Raw genomic sequence first — 15,824 nt, 5'->3', positions numbered from 1 at the left:
AAATTACGGCCTTGAGCACAGGCAGAAAGAATCTGGCTCCCAGCACTTCCTGTGAGCCACCACTAAATTACATAGCCAAGGCCTGACAAGGCTTTTCAAAGGAGCGACCCACACCGCCACCGCCACCGTGTCAGTGATTCCATCGAAGGCAGTTGTTTGTACACAGCACTTGTTAAAAGCAGGTTGGACTTGGTCTTTACATGGGAAGCGGATTCCCATGAGGGTGAGAACAAGGGAGAGAGGGAGCAGGAAGGTGCCCTTCTTCACTCCAGAGCTGCCCTGCTGTGTTTGTGCAAGCACGCTCAGAGCCTTGGCTCCTTAGAGAGTGAAGGCTGGCACCCTTGTGCACCAGGGCTCTGGCTAAACTGATACTTCTTCCTCTGTCTCAGTTTTACTTGTCTGGATAAACTTCTAGGAGAAGAAAGAGGGGAAAGAATTTGAGGGAATCATGGCAACTTGTTTGACTTTACCTTTAGGCAGAGTCTTGGGAATTAGGCTGCTAGATGTCTGAATATTTAGTGTTTTGTTTCAAAAAAGGAAAATCATAGAACCTTAAGAGCGAGTGTGCATGTGTTCTGAGGCAGGTCTCCAGGAGCCTAGCCTGACCTCTGGGGTTATATGCTGAAGCATGGCCTTGAGCTTCTTTTCCTCCTGGAATCTAGGATTATAGGTGTGTGCTACTATGTCCAGACAGTTTATTTGGGGGTTGAATCTAGGGTTTAGTGCATACTAGCCAAGCACTCTGCCAACTGAACTATGTCCCCAACCCTCTTCCTCCCTCCTTCCTTCCCACTCATTCATCCATCTGGCTATGTAGCCTAGGCCTCCCAAGCGCTAAGTGTTAGAGTTACAGATATGTACCACAGTGCCTGGATCTTGATATCTAAGCCAGGTTGACCTGGAAAACACATAGTTCTACCTCCCCCATCTCCAGAGTGCTAGGATTAAAGGTGTACACCACAACTGGCAACATTTTTTTAAATGTGGAATCCCAGCATATAAAAGCAGACTAAGCTAGAATGTTCTCTTGAGGCTGAGAGTCCTGTTGTGCCACCTCTCGAGCCTGAAGAACTTCCAGTTACATCCTTGACTCCCAAAGCACGACTTCTGCACTTGCAGCAGTGAAGATTAGTGTCACCTGTTTGCCATGACCCTAGCAGGAGGACAAGGGTCAAGAATATGATAAAGTGGCCTATTAGAGTCCCAGATGTGCTTGCTAGCTGTGTAAACTTCGTTTGCATGTCTCCTAGAAAATTATATAAAAGTGTATAAAGCTTACACGTGAAGTCTGAAAGTATGTATGCCTCTACGGTCTGGCTCAGAGAGGGAACCCAAAATGGACTTTTTATGTTATGAAAGATAATACTTAAGTCCTAGCGCCGTGTCCTGACTCATCCCATCCTGTCCGTCTGTCCATCTGTCCGTCCATTGTCCCCTACCCCAGAGTGCGTGCTTGTGTGTGTGTGTGTGTGTGTGTGTGTGTGTGTGTGAGTGTGTGTGTGTGTGTGTGTGTGTGATGCACATTCCTTGGTGCATGTGTGGCAGAGTTGGCTGTTTCCATCGTGTGAGTTCTAGGAATGGCACTCATACTGCCAGGCCTAGGCATAGCAGTAGGTGTCAATCTAGCTGGCCCGGTGTTTTTCTGTTCTTGCCAATAATAAACCAGCTTCTTTTTCTCAGACAGCCCAGTTTATTTGGGGCTGGGATTGCAGCTTGGATTGTACAGTGTGTGTCTAGCATGCACAAGGCTATGATTTTGGGTCCTAGCATCAATAAAGGCACAGTTGAATATACTTGTAAACCCCAGAACTCAGGAGGATCAGCTGTTTCATCCCCAGCCTCCTGTTGGCCACCACAGTATGAGACCTTGCCTTACTTAAATGAGGAAAAAAAAATGGCTTTTTAGATGCAATTTTCTGCAGAAGAACAAAGAGCAAAGCCCCAGTTTAGCAGATTTTGAGATAAGATTAAGCCTAAGGCACAGTTTGTGCAGATTCCAGTCATTTGTTCATCTCTTTTACCACAGTTGTGTGGGTTTTGTTTTGTTTTGTTTCATTTAATTCATGATGCTGTTTTTAACTTCATTTTAAACAAGACAGGCATGTACATAATTTTGGGGACCAGAAAATAGCCAAGATGAATATGAGCATTGGTTTTGACTGTATAAACTTAAATTAGTTCATAAGTCCAACTGTTCCCTGTTAAAGTGCTGGGTGTAGAAGTAAACTTTGCTCTAACTTGTGATTTTTGTCTTTACCCCTTCAGTTCAGGCATCTTAGATAAAGTAAAAGCCACCCCCACCCCCACCCCCAAATGTTATGCATTTGATATAAGTTACCTTACTTGCACAATAGCCCATTTTAGGACTGGCAAATTATGGAATAATGCAAACGAACAGTGAGGAATAATTAGAGATAATGGGCTGAAATCCTAATTGTCAGGTTGAAATGCTTTCAGGGGAATAGTAAGGTTTATTGCTAGACTTTAAATGAGGCTAGCGTGTTCTTCACAGGCAACAGCAATGTGTATGTCTTCTGCACTGTGCATAATCTTCTTGCATTTTCAGAAACATGAAGAATACTCATTGCATTTTTTGTCAGACAGGGTCTCTCTCCTGGAGTCAGCTTGAGATCATTTTGCCTCGACTCCCAAATGCTGGAGTAAAGAATCTTTTCCTAAAAAGAGCGTTGTCCTTCCAAGAAATTAAAAAACCAACAAACAAAAACCTTACTAGATTTTTAAGTGTTTAAAAGCGAATGATGAGGCTGACACGGTAACTAAAGGTGCTGCCGCCAAGCTTGACGGCCTGACTTCCAGCCTGAGATCCACATGGTGGAAGGAGATGTCTCACGCCCACAAATTACTTTCTCAACAGCACATATGCATCATGGTATATATGTGGCCCCTCCCCCAAAAAATGTTATACAAAGTATTTTTTGTTTCACACTCTGGATAAAATTGGTCTTAATGTGAGGATAAGGTTCACTTGTTTTGTTTGTTTTTAATTTGGTAAGAATACCCAAGTGCACCGTGCCAATGTCTAGATAAGCTCTGTGATGCCTGACTTATTGAAATACATTCAAGTTTGAATTTACTTAAGTTTGCATTACCTTTCATGTGTAGTGCTTGTACAATATGTCCTAAATACTAGTTTTGTTTTTCTTACAATATGTCTGAGGAATATGAGAATCTACAGTCTTTGGGTCCTTGCACATGTGTCCACAAGGGCCTTCAGTACTGGGCAGTGCCTCGTGCCATTCACCCAGCCCTGCTTCCTTAGGAGCAGCATCCTCCCAAGTGGGTAGCTGAACACGCTACAGCTTCTGGGACTGTTATAGGATGCTGTCCAAGCATCACTAGAACCAGCAGTTCCTTAGAGTCAGTCCTAGGGAGAAGAGTACCTCTTGTTCCTAAGGGCTCTTCTTCTTACTCGGGTAGCCCCACTCTGTATAGACAGACACTTAGGAGTCATGGATTCTCTGTTATGTCCTTATGCACAACAGCTTTGATCAGTGTCCCATAGCAAGGTAGAGAAAGCCCCCACATTGAACTTGTGTGGCCCAGAGTTCTTGCTCTAAGCCCCTGTCAAGACAGTACCTGGGGCTGCTGCTTGGGCAGCATGCCTAATTTCAGTTTTACATGTCTACTTAATCCTGCCTGAAAGTGGACTCTACAATTGGTGTAGGGGGATGGGGGCAGGGATACAGACGTGCCTAGTGAGATACGCTGTATGTCCCATAATATAGTCAGGTGAAAGATGCAGGGCCAATGTAGCTTAGTGCAAGGCATGCCCTTTGTTCCCTCTCTAGCGCCACTGCTAGATACTGCTTGCAGCCTGTCGACCCTTTTACAGTCTTATATTCTCTCAGTCTAATTATAGCTTCCTTGGGACTTCACTGATATATCTTGGTACTACCATAAAGCATCCCGAGAATTTTTCTTCAACAACTTTTTATTAATTAATCTATTTAGGGGGAGGGTCTCACTGTGTAACTCTGACTGGCTCTTAAAATGTGTAGACAAGGCTGTCCTCGAAGAAACTTGCTGCCTCCTGGGGCCTAGGATTAGAGCTGTGTCTGCATTTTTTAATACATCCAGCAGAGCAGCTTTCTGGCAATGTAAACATGTCTCTGAATAATTTTGCTAACTTTACAAACTTTAGTAATCGAGCACAGTAAGCACATCTGAATCCATATCTTGGGAGACTGTGTGCCTACCCAAAAGTCAAACTTCCTTACTTCCTACTCTTGATTTTCCTTCCCAGTCCACATTTCTGTGAACTAGCATCCTAGGAGTCAGTCACTCGCCCTACCTTCCTTCCTTCCTTCCTTCCTTCCTTTCTTTCTTTCTTTCTTTCTTTCTTTCTTTCTTTCTTTCTTTCTTTCTGTATATAAGTGTTTTGCCTACATGTACCTGTACACACACACACACACACACACACACACACACACACACACACACCCATGAGCATGTGTACCCACAGAGGGAGTCAGAAGAGGTCATCAGATTCCTTAGAAGTAGAGAAAGGTATCATTGTGAGACACCTCGTGGGTGCTAGGAACCATTACTCTGCAAAAGCAAGACATGCTCTTACTGAGACAATCTCTCAGGTACCCTCCCCACCCCACCCTCTTTAAGCAGAGCAAATAGCTTTACTAGGGAAAAGTGAGGGGCAAATAAACTTCTGAGAAGGAAAGGGGCACCAGGGGAAGAATACTCTTTTTTCTGTGGTTTGAGATAGGATGTTATGTATCAGGGCTGGCCTCAATATATAGCCCAGGATGACTGAACTCTTGACCCGTGTCCACTGTGCAAGAGCTGCCATGTGACTCCATTTCCAACTCAGCAAATCCCTTTTATGACATCAATTCTGAGAATACAGGAATAAATATAAACTTTTTTCTCACTATACTCTGACACCTCAATTCTAACATCAGAAATGTAGATCTTCCCACCTCCCTGTTCCACCCCCACCCCCATCAAGCAAACAGTTTGTTCTTCAGCAGACACCAGTGGGTCCCTCAGACTCAATGCAGCTCTAATATTATGTCCTCAGGGATCATGTCACCTCTCAGGTTTAGGGCTCAGTCTATCAAGATTCTTCCCCCCACTTCTCATGTAAGTCCTGGTGTTCTATTTTACTGTACTCTGATTGTACACCAGTCTACCCACAGCCTCTTTCTTTGTTCATTTGCTAGTGTGGTCCACAAAGCATACAGATGAGGTGTGGAGAGGGCAGGGTGAATTGGAAGGGATGCAGAGTGGCCACATGCTTACCCTTCTTGAGCTTCAGTGTTGTCAGCTATATAAAGCTAGCTGAACCCTCTTTGGTTTTATGGAGCTTCAGTGGGTAGCCACAGTTAATTAGATCATTGGCTGTTTGTGTTCAACTCTGTAGAGCTGCAGCTTCAAGACCACTCTAATCCTGCCCTGCCTCACATCCCCCATGAGCTGCCTCCCTTTCAAAGTCATCAGCATATAACTACAGTGACGATTCCAAAGATTTTAGAAGTGAGCCAGGAGACAGGAATAAAATCAGATACGTATTTTATAACATAGTAGGCAGGTAATCCAGAGAGAGATAGTGAACCAACTTCTGATTTTGTCTTTACTTTTGTCTTATACTTTGATCAGTTAAGCTGGCTAGAATTCTGAAGCTGCCTGGTTCCAGCTGCTGAGGATAAAGTTTAAGGAATTGCTTTTGCTGAAACAGCCCCCTTCATTGATCATGGGAATCTGATTCTGTCCTCTGAGTAATTTGGCTTCAACATGTTGCTTTACGACCAGTTTGTAGAGTTTGGCTGGCCTCAGAACTTGAGGATCATGTTAGGTGTGGGCTGACTGGGAAGGTAAGAGCATCATTGTAGTCTTGTCACCAACCCTGGAACTCAGGGTCTTTTTACCAGGACTCAGGAAAGCAAATGGAGAGGGGCTGTTGGCACATATTGTGAACAGAGCATCAGATCTTTGGTAAGTGCTCTTTAAAAAACTAACTTCAGGCCAGAGTATTTTCAAAACCAGACATCTGACTTTCCAGTTCTTGATTGAAAGCCTTGCCATCCCTGATGCTTTGCTGGTTGGGCTTTCTGAAGTTTGCAGAGGGAATAGCATGGCTTAGAGTATTCATGCACAATGACCAAAACCAGCCTGTCTGACAAGCCTGTTTCCAGGCCAGACAAGTAACACTTAGCTTAGTCTTCCTACAGATCCAGAGGATCCATTTCAAAGATTCTCTGAATCATAAGCCCTGTATAGGTTCCCTAGCTGTGAGAACCTTTCCATCCCACAGGAGGGAGGAGTCAGATCTGTAGCCTGTATGAGAGGCAGCAGCCAACAGGGCTCTCTGCTGCCTACCAGACTCTTTTCTTCTTTTGTAAACCCATGGTTTCCACACAACACACCCAGATACTATTATTTCAGTTTGTATTGGGTTGAAAGGTAGAATTATAGTTGCCATGCTCAAGTAGGATTTTCTTTTACCTGAGTTGATTAATTCATTAGAATATGGTAATTTGTTGGGTAAAGAGTTTAGGTGGCAATATTACCAAGAGCAATATGAGACAAAAGGTAAGGCCTACTAAAAATGAGCCCTTGATTAGCACTCCATCCATTGACTGAGGCGACATATGCTTATAATAGCAGTCAGTAATTCTGGATTATTTCAAGGCCATTCTCAGTTACATTGCCACTTTGAGTCCAGTTTGAGACCCTGTCTCAAAAAGTAAATCAACAAGGGAGGCAGACGTCATTTAAATTTTTTATTTTAGTTTTTTCTTTTTTCAAAAAATTTTATTTTGCACCTATGAGTGTTTTGCATACATGTATGTCTGTGCACCATGTGTGTTTGTGCCTGGTGCCTGCAGAGGTCAGAGAGAGGAGATCCCTAAAATCGGGGTTAGAGATAGATGGTTGTGAGCTGCCACGTGGGTGCTGGAAACTGAACCCAAGTCCTCTCTGCAAGACCATTAAGTGCTCTTAACTGCTGAGCCTCTGTCCAGTCACCGCATTTCCTTATTCAGGACATTGACTTTACATTGTAGCTAAGTGTTAGATTGGGCTGATGGATAGATCATTTCTCAATTCTGAAGATTAGAGTGTCATAAAAATTGTTTCTGGGACTCTGCAGAAAAGGGAGAAGTTAGTGTAACAGAGGCCACCCAGTGGGACCTTTGTTTTGTACAGTCCTGGGGGCTGTTGGCATATTGATTTTTTTTTTTTTTGACAAGTCATTTGGTAAGGCACTCATAGTAAGCAAGTGAGTAGAATTAAAGGTATTACTTAAAATCCCCTTATAATTCTGATTCCCAGAAACAAGGCACCCTCCTTATCTCTTTCAGGTTCAAAAGATTATCACATCTACTTAGTATGCCTGCCTGCTCTGCCTTTAAGTCAGTAGGTTTCGTGTGTGCATGACGACCTTGGACTGGTACTCCTGTTTTTTCATCTCTAGTTTCCCTCTATTCCAAATGAAAAGCAAAAACTACAGATCTTACCTTACTGCCTAATGCTGTGAAAATGAAAGCATTTGGGCTTTTAAAAAGTTTTTCTTGAGTTAAATTCAGCAGTTCAGTAGAGCAGAGAATAGTGTTCTTTTTGTTTTCTTTTCAATGACTTTTTTAAAAAATTTATTACATTATTTGTCAATTTCAATACATTCCATATTATACTTTGATCATTTTTACCCCATTGTCTACTTTCATTTCTCTCCAACTCCTGTTTGAAACCCCTAACCCCTTTCCTATTTTTTGTTTACTTAGGGTTGTTTGCATGACCATGGGTTGGAAATTATTTACTGGAGCATGCCATACACTACTGAAGAAACTGATTCTATCCCACCAACCAATAACTGCTAATAGTTCCTCAGAGAAGGGTGGTATCTGCCCCTTCTGATTTTTTGTTTTTAGTTATTGTGTGTTTTACCTGCACGTATGTGTACCATGTGCATGTGTGCCTGGTTTCTTTGGAGACCAGAAGAAAGTGTCAGATCCCCTGAAAGAGTTACAGACCATTTTGAGTTGCTCTATGGGTTCTAAAAATAGAACCCAGGTCCTTTAGAACAGCAGATGCTCTTAATCACAGCCATCTCTCCAGCCCCAAGGTTTTGGGGATGTTATTTGTTTAAGATAGTGCCTTCTATAACCCTGCTGCCTGAACTTGCTTTGCAGCCCAGCCTGGGTCTTGAATACCAACAGTCCTCCTGACTCTACCTTCTGGGGGTTAGGATTACTGACTGCCATTGAGGGCTGTTGTTTTAATGGTATTGCAGTTCGAACCCATGGCCTTTCATGCTAGGCAAATACTCTAGCCCTGAGATGTAGCCCACTTTTTTTATTTTTTTATTTTTTTGGAGCCAGGGTCTAAGTTGCCCAAGCAATCCCTGAACTCGTGTTTCTGCTTAGTCTCCTGAGTACTGGGGTCATAGATGTGCACTGTGACACCTGGTTTGTGCTCTCTGCTTTTTTTTTTTTTTTCTTCCTTCAAGGGACAAGGAATGTTCCCCCTGTATATATATCTTTCTTCTGTTGGCTTCTCTGCAGCTGAATAACAGATATTTTACTGGCTGATCATGATTGACACCTTTGAAACACTCAGAAACCGAGGTTGAAGAGGTTTAGGGAGATGCCTTTCCATTGTGCTGCTTACATGTGTTTTCATTCTTTACCTGACTGGGATGAAGGAAAACAACAGTAGCAAGTATTGTGTATTGAGTAACAGCCCATGAAATGATTTGTTCCCAGCCGTAGTTTGTGGCATTTGGAGGTTGTTACATATTTTCCTTTTCTTTTTTTTTTTTTTTTTTTTTTTTCCCCTTCGGAAATGGGGACCAAACCCAGGCCATTGAGCTAAATCCCCAACCCCGTTGTTACATATTCTCTTATTTGGACATTATAATTTTGATTATGCCTAGAGGTTAGAATTCTGTGTCTTGTGGATCATTGGAGACCAGAGCTCAGAAGCATATGTTACTATGGGTGATGTGTGTGGAGGGGACTATTTGTCAGGGAATACACCTCCAGGTACAGCCCCTGGGCAGTAGTAAGAAGTCCATGTATTTTTGGGTCACAGTGGCATTTCTGGTGCTGCCTTGGAAATGGTGCAGCTTCCTACTCTGGGTGATGGGTAAAAATGTCCTTGTGGAGAAGATGCTTTAGTTCAGAGTCAGTGCTACACATACCAGACACAATTCTAGACATTCTATAACAAGGTCTGTAGAGCACACATGTGTTTGCATGATTTTTACAGCAGCACAACACCTGTGATAAAGAGTTGAACATACTCCTGAAGGGTCCTCCTCTCCAAGGTAGTTGACTTGACTCCTCACAAGATGTTAAGCTTTTAGGCTTTGTATTTTGTTGGTTTTCCTAGTCTCAGTAGTTCTACAGAATTCAGTGATACAAGGAGTTACTGTTTTTAACCTGTTTTTTAAATACATCTTGTGTTTATTTGTTTTTATTGTTTGAAATGGGTTATGTGGCTAAGGGTAACCAGGAATTCGCAGCAGTCTACTGCCTCAGCCTCCTGGATACTGAGGTTTCAAGAATGAGCCATCACAGCAGGTCGGGTTAATTTTATTTACTCTTACATTTAGTTTATTTGTATGAAAGTGCACTATATGCATGCTAGGGAGTTACTGGTGGTTGTGAGCCATCGTGTGGATGTTAAGAATTGAACACAGGTCCTCTGCAAGAACAGAAAGCATTTTATCTGCTGAGTCATCTTTCGAGCCCCTGGGTTAGTTTTAGAGGTTTGTCTTTCCCCTGTTGTCACTCTCCATTGTTGAAAGGACTAGTATAGAAAACACTAGGATAGACATTCAATCTTGTCCCTTAGTTGTCCATTAAGGATTTGTTTGAGGACACTGGACATCATGAAGTCTTGGACACACCTTCCTTGTTCTCTCTGCTCTCTTTATGATCTTGTGATCATTAAGTTTAATGGCTCAGCTAAATTTTTTTTTTTGCCACCTCTTTGAAAAGTTGAACGTGTATGTGGGCAGGCACTTAAAGTTACTTCCTCTAAACTAAGTGTTTGAGACATCTTTAGATTTATAACCAGCTTTGTTTACTGTGTAATTCAGTCCAATTGAGGAACTAGTAAAACTGCACTATCCAGACATCAAAGCTGAGAGTGCAGTTACACTAAGGAACTTATTAGGTTTCTAATAAGTGGAAGTTAGCAGGTGTTCAAAAATTAACTATTTCGTGAAAAAAAAATTAACTATTTCCGTGCCACCTGATTCTCGTGTTTTGGTAACATTTTTGGCTGTGAACATAATTTGGAATTTAAAAACATATATATGTAGGGGGAACATTCCTTGTCCCTTGAAGGAAGGAAAAAAAAAAAAAAAAGCAGGAGCATTCAGACATAGTGGCATATAACATTCAGAAGGCTAAGCAGGAGTTGGAGTTCAAGGCCAGCCTGGGTTACATAGTGAGACCTTGTCTCAAAATGACAGCAAAACTACATACATATTAGTGGCTGTTCCCTTCAAGGTTGGCTGTTCTTTTCATTTCAGCTTTCTGCAGCTAAGACCATCCTGCCATTTGAAAATTATGACTAAGCAAGGATTGAACAGATGATGGTGCATTTTTACTTCAAATTTTATGCAGTCTTTTGTTGCTTCGTTGTCCTCTAAGGTTTCTGGGAAGGAATGTGTTATTAGATCCAGTGTACAGTACAGAATGCTGAGTCATAGATTGCCAGTTGCATACTACGGTCACTTCAAGGAGAACCCTGTTGCTAAGTATGTTTCAAGATAGGTAAGTTTGAGATCTTGTGACCCCTGTCCCTTGGGGAGAGCACCCTAGTCTTTTGGGACTTCATCAGTAGTCCTTCCCGACTCTGTCACCAATTAAAACAAACTGTAAACTGTGTGTACTAGAGATCCCAGTGCCAAGCTTGCTGATCTTTGCATAGATAGCTCTTTCCTGCCCTGTGGTGTTAGAGGGAGGTAAATACAATTAAGATTTTTACAAGCAGCTCTTCAGTTAGTTTGTATGGCAGCCGTTCAGGGAAGTGGAGGCGGAAGTTTTCTCTTAGGTGCCCTGCTTGTTCCTGCTGACTTCTGCAGCCTTCCTTGAAGCTTGTCATGAAGTAGTTTTTACATATAACACCTTAGGTTTCTTTAGAAGTTTTGATTTTTCAAATTGTCATGAAAAATGTTTAGAAGTGACCCATGACCACTTGAGGGTGCCATCTCAGCAGACAATGGTGTTCTCTCTTTTGTCTCCTAGAATAAAATGTGGTGTTACTAAGTCCAGTGGCTCATGCCTCTCAGAGTCTGAGATGGGGACTATAGAGTTCAAGGCTTGCCTGTGAGACCCTGAATCAAAGTAAAAAGCAGAGGCAGTAGGATTATAGCATTTTGGGACAATAAAGGGGAGGAGGAAGAGAGAGAGCTTGCTTCGAATACACCAGTGAAGGGGCTGGGAAAGGGATGGTTCAGCAGTAGATCATTTGCTCATCGTGTCCAAAGTCTTTGGTACCACCCCTAGCACTACACAAAAGCAAAACAACAATAACAAAAAAAAAATGATTTCTAAAGCAGTGGTTCTCAACCTTTCTAATGCTTTGACTTCGCTACAGTTCCTCATGTTGTAGTGACCCTCAGCTGTAACATTATTGTTGTATAAGGGGTAATTTTGGTGCTGCTGTGAATAGTAAAGTAAGTATCTGTGTTTTCCAGTGGTCTTAGGCAACAACCACTGTGAAAGGGTTGATCTAAAGGGGTCACAACCCACAGATTGAAAAACACTGGTCTAGAGAGATAGCTCAACAGTTAAAAGCACTTGTTGCTCTTGCAGAGAACCTAAGTTTTTTTTACCCAGTACCCATATGGTGCCTCACAACCATCTACAACTCCGTTCCTGGGAAATCCAACACCCCCTTCTGATCTCCATGAGCATCAGGCATGCACAGGGTGCACATACTTGCATATATAAAACACTTGCACACATAAAATGAATAATTTTAAAAGGCTTAAAGAAAAGATCTGTTTTTTGGGTTGTTTTTTTTTGTTTGTTTGTTTTGTTTTGTTTTGTTTTGACATTTCTGTGAAGCACACCAAAGCATGATGTTTATAGAAATGCTTCCTACCAGGTGCAAATGATATTCCCAAGAAGATTGGTCTGCTTGCTATTTTAGATAGTCTCAGGAGACTGCTTGACTGTAGGCTTGGCAGTCGCAGAGTTACACTTGAGTGTGCAAGTAAATATCAGTACCACAGAATAGTGGATTCCAGAGGCCCATGTGTGCAGAAGTAGCCAGAGGTGGTTTATTTTATTTACTTCAGTTGAAAGGATGCTAAAGACTTTGACACCATAATAACAGTTTGCTACTGACTGAAAGTGTTAGAACTTTTTGGTTTTAACAAAAACTTTTTAACAATTTGGATTCCTTAAAGTGCCGCTCCTCTGCTCCATTCTTGCCTCCTTGGATCATGACCATGGAAAGACTCTGCATTAGCCAGCCAATGGTGGTGCACGCCTTTAATCCCAGCACCTGGGAGGCAGAGGCGGGCAGATCTCTGTGACTTTGAGGCCAACCTGGTCTACAGACTGAGTTCCAGGGTAGCCAGGGCTACGTAGAGAAACCTTGTCTAGAAAAACAAAAAGAAAGAAAGAAAGAAAGAAAGAAAGAAAGAAAGAAAGAAAGAAAGAAAGAAAGAAAGAAAGAAAGAAGGAAAGAAAGAAAGAAGGAAAGAAAGAAAGAAAGAAAGAAAGAGAAAGGGAAAGAAAGGAAGGAAGAAAGAGGAGAGAGGGGGAAGAAGAAGAAGAAGAAGAAGAAGAAGAAGAAGAAGAAGAAGAAGAAGAAGAAGAAGAAGAAGAAGAAGAAGAAGAAGAAGCAGCAGCAGCTAGAGAGAGAGAGAGGAAGAAGAAGAAGAAAAAAAAAGCTAAAGAAAGAATGCATTATTTTAAGTTGCTCAGCCCAGTCTCTTGATGGTTCCTCCCAACTAGCCTCACCTTTTCTTGTTCTTTTTTTTTTTCCTACTGAGGGAGCAGTCTTTGATGAGTTCCTTTGTTTAAAATGTTCAACAGGGATCACATGTGATGTAGCTGCCTAAGTCTAGAGAGCTAGCTTTTCAGGCTTTATAGCCACCTTAGTACTCATTTCTCTAGAAGTTTTACAGATACAGGGAGGACACAGGAGCCAGCTGGAAAACTTTACAAGCCAGCTCTCATCAGGAACTCCTGAGAATTTGTCATTGGTAACAGTAAAAACAACACAGAAGAATATCATATACTCTGTCATAGTTAGACTTCTTATCACTGTGATGAAATACCATGACGAAAAGCAACTTGGGGACTGTCACACATGAACAGTCTGTCATCAGTGAGGGCAGGAACTCAAGCAAGCCAAGAACCTGGAAGCAGGAGCTGATGCACAGGCCATGGAGGGGTTACAATTACTGGCTTGCTGATTATGATTTGCTTAGCCTGCTTTCTTTTAGAACCCAGGACCACCAACCCAAGAATGGTGCCACTCACAATAGACTGGGCCCTCTCACGTCAATCACTAATCAAGAAAATTGCTTACAGCAAGATCTTACAGATGTATTTTCTCACTTGAAGTTTCCTTCTTTCAGATGTCAAGTTGACATTTAATTAGCCAGCACACACACTTAATCCAGATTTACCTATTTACATTTTATTCCTCTGCAATGAGTATGTTTTGAAAGGTTCCCATGTGCCCCACGTTGGCCTGAGACTGGCTTTAGTTAGGATCTTGCATAGCCAGGTCTTCTGCCCGCATCTCTCAAGTGTTTATACTTGGTTACAGGCAAGCACTACCACTTCCATGTTGTGTAGGGTAAGGATCAAGACCGGGATTTCATTTATACTAGGTCAGCATTGTACTAACTGAGCCATAGCCCTAGTCCCTTGTTGGCATTTTTACTCTCTCTAAAACAGATTTTTTTTTTCCTGAACATTTACATTCATTTTGCCTCCCCCTGCCCCAAATACTTTTCTCTAAAAGTAGGGATACTTTATCTCAGTATAGCCATCCATTTTATATATACTAGTATTATTTTTTCTGATTTATTCTTCTTACTCAAGTGTTCTATCACTGAGCTTCATCCTTTCACCTGCATTGATTTTAATGTGTAAAAGATGTGTAACACAAAGTTAAAATCTTAGCCATTTTTAGTACATATTTCATTAGTGTTCAACCTATTCATGATATGTAGTCATTACAACAGTCCATCCCTGTGACGTCATTCCACATGTGAATGCAGGGTCCCCATTCACTACTTCTCTCATCCATTGAAACCAGCATCACTACACTTTCTGATTTTTACACCTCTTAAGATAGAAAATATATTGTCTACTGTTAAATCCCTTTCAGATTTAAGTGTGTGTGCCCATGTAGATGTGTGTATGTGAATGCATGCTACTGTGTTCCTGTGCAGTCAGGAGGTCAGCTTGATGGGGTTACATCTTCTTTGACAGGCTTAGTGGCCAGCATTACCACCCACCAGTGCTCTGTGGGGGAGGTGGGACATCTCTGTTGCTCTAATTTTTCTTTTAGGTCTTTGATCCATTCACAATTGTTTTCTGTTTGTTTAGGTTTTTTGTTCTTGTTTTTTCAGACAGAGTTGTAATGTGTAGTCTTGGAGACACACATAGAACTTGCTATGTGGACCAGGCTGGCCTTAAATTCAGAGATTTCCCTAGTGCTGAGATTAAAAGCATGCCCCACCACTCAGTACCTTGCAAATGCTATACAAATATTCGTACATCCGAGTTACATCCCCTGCCTAAAGTTAGTTAGCTTCTGTACGTGGTATAGATAAAGACCTACCTCTCTCTGTCATTTCCTGTGTGAAGATCCACTTTTTCCACCAAATGGTAAAAAGTCTGTCCTCGGGGTTGGGGATTTAGCTCAGTGATAGAGCGCTTGCCTAACAAGCACAAGGCCCTGGGTTCGGTCCCCAGCTTGGGGGGGGGGGGGAGTCTGTCCTTTTCCCAGTGAATGATCTCAACATCCTTGTCAAAAGTCATTTAACTAGCCAGGCATGGTGGCAGAGACAGTCACTCTGTGAGTCTGAGGCCAGCCTGTTTTTTTTAAAAAGTCACTAATGATATATATGATGATTTAGCTGTAAACTTTCAATTTCTTTTCCATTGGTCTGTCTTTGTGTCACTGCAGGACTGTTTTGTTGTAGCTTTGTAATAAATTTGAAAGCAATATTATGAGTCTTCCAGGTTTGTTCTTTCCTTACTCCTTTCTCTTCTATCCTCCCCACTCCCTCTCTGTGGTCCAGACTACTCTTGACCTACTGTTTGTCCTGCCTCAGTCTCCTAAGTGCTTCCACACCACACTGATGATGTAGATTTTGATTTCAGAGTAAAGGTGTTGTCTGCTTTCTCCATTGTAATTACTGTTAAGGGGCTGGGGATTTAGCTCAGTGGTTAGAGTGCTTACCTAGGAAGCGCAAGGCCCTGGGTTCGGTCCCCAGCTCCGAAAAAAAGAACCAAAAAAAAAAAAAAGAAAGTGTAATTACTGTTAAGAGCTTTCTCCTGGTTATCAATAAGGCTTAGGAAGGCACTTGACTTAGCTGTCAGTGTCCTGTCTCTCAACATTTCCCCTATATTTAACCTTCTTTTGTGACTTATATTTGATCCAATAGTTAGACTTTAGTTCATATTTTTTGCAGTGGGGTGTAATTCATTACTGTACAATTTCTTTGCTTCTCAGATTATCCTGGAACTGACTCATGGGAGCCCCTTCAAGATGACACCATAAAAGATGACGCTATTGTCCTTGTGAAAATGTCCCACCATCATCATTTTGTTTGTTTGTGGCACACACCTTTTATCCCA

General features: G+C 42.0%; 1 protein-coding gene across 5 annotated transcripts in view; it reads left to right on the top strand.

Annotated features, from left to right (window-relative positions):
• Arhgap35 (Rho GTPase activating protein 35) overlaps positions 1-15,824 on the top strand; it is a 116,862-nt gene that overhangs the window by 34,734 nt on the left and 66,304 nt on the right. The window contains exon 3 of one of the 5 annotated variants that reach the window (XM_087551856.1): positions 10,517-10,760. The gene's annotated coding sequence lies outside the window, so the exon portion shown is untranslated. 5 annotated transcript variants of the gene reach the window in all.

The sequence above is a fragment of the Rattus norvegicus genome, chromosome 1 (genome assembly GCF_021556685.1).
Source record: "Rattus norvegicus strain SHRSP/BbbUtx chromosome 1, alternate assembly SHRSP_T2T, whole genome shotgun sequence".
Classification (NCBI taxonomy): domain Eukaryota; kingdom Metazoa; phylum Chordata; class Mammalia; order Rodentia; family Muridae; genus Rattus; species Rattus norvegicus.
The sequence above is the reverse complement of the archived record's forward strand: the minus strand, read 5'-3'. Positions and strand labels throughout refer to the sequence as shown.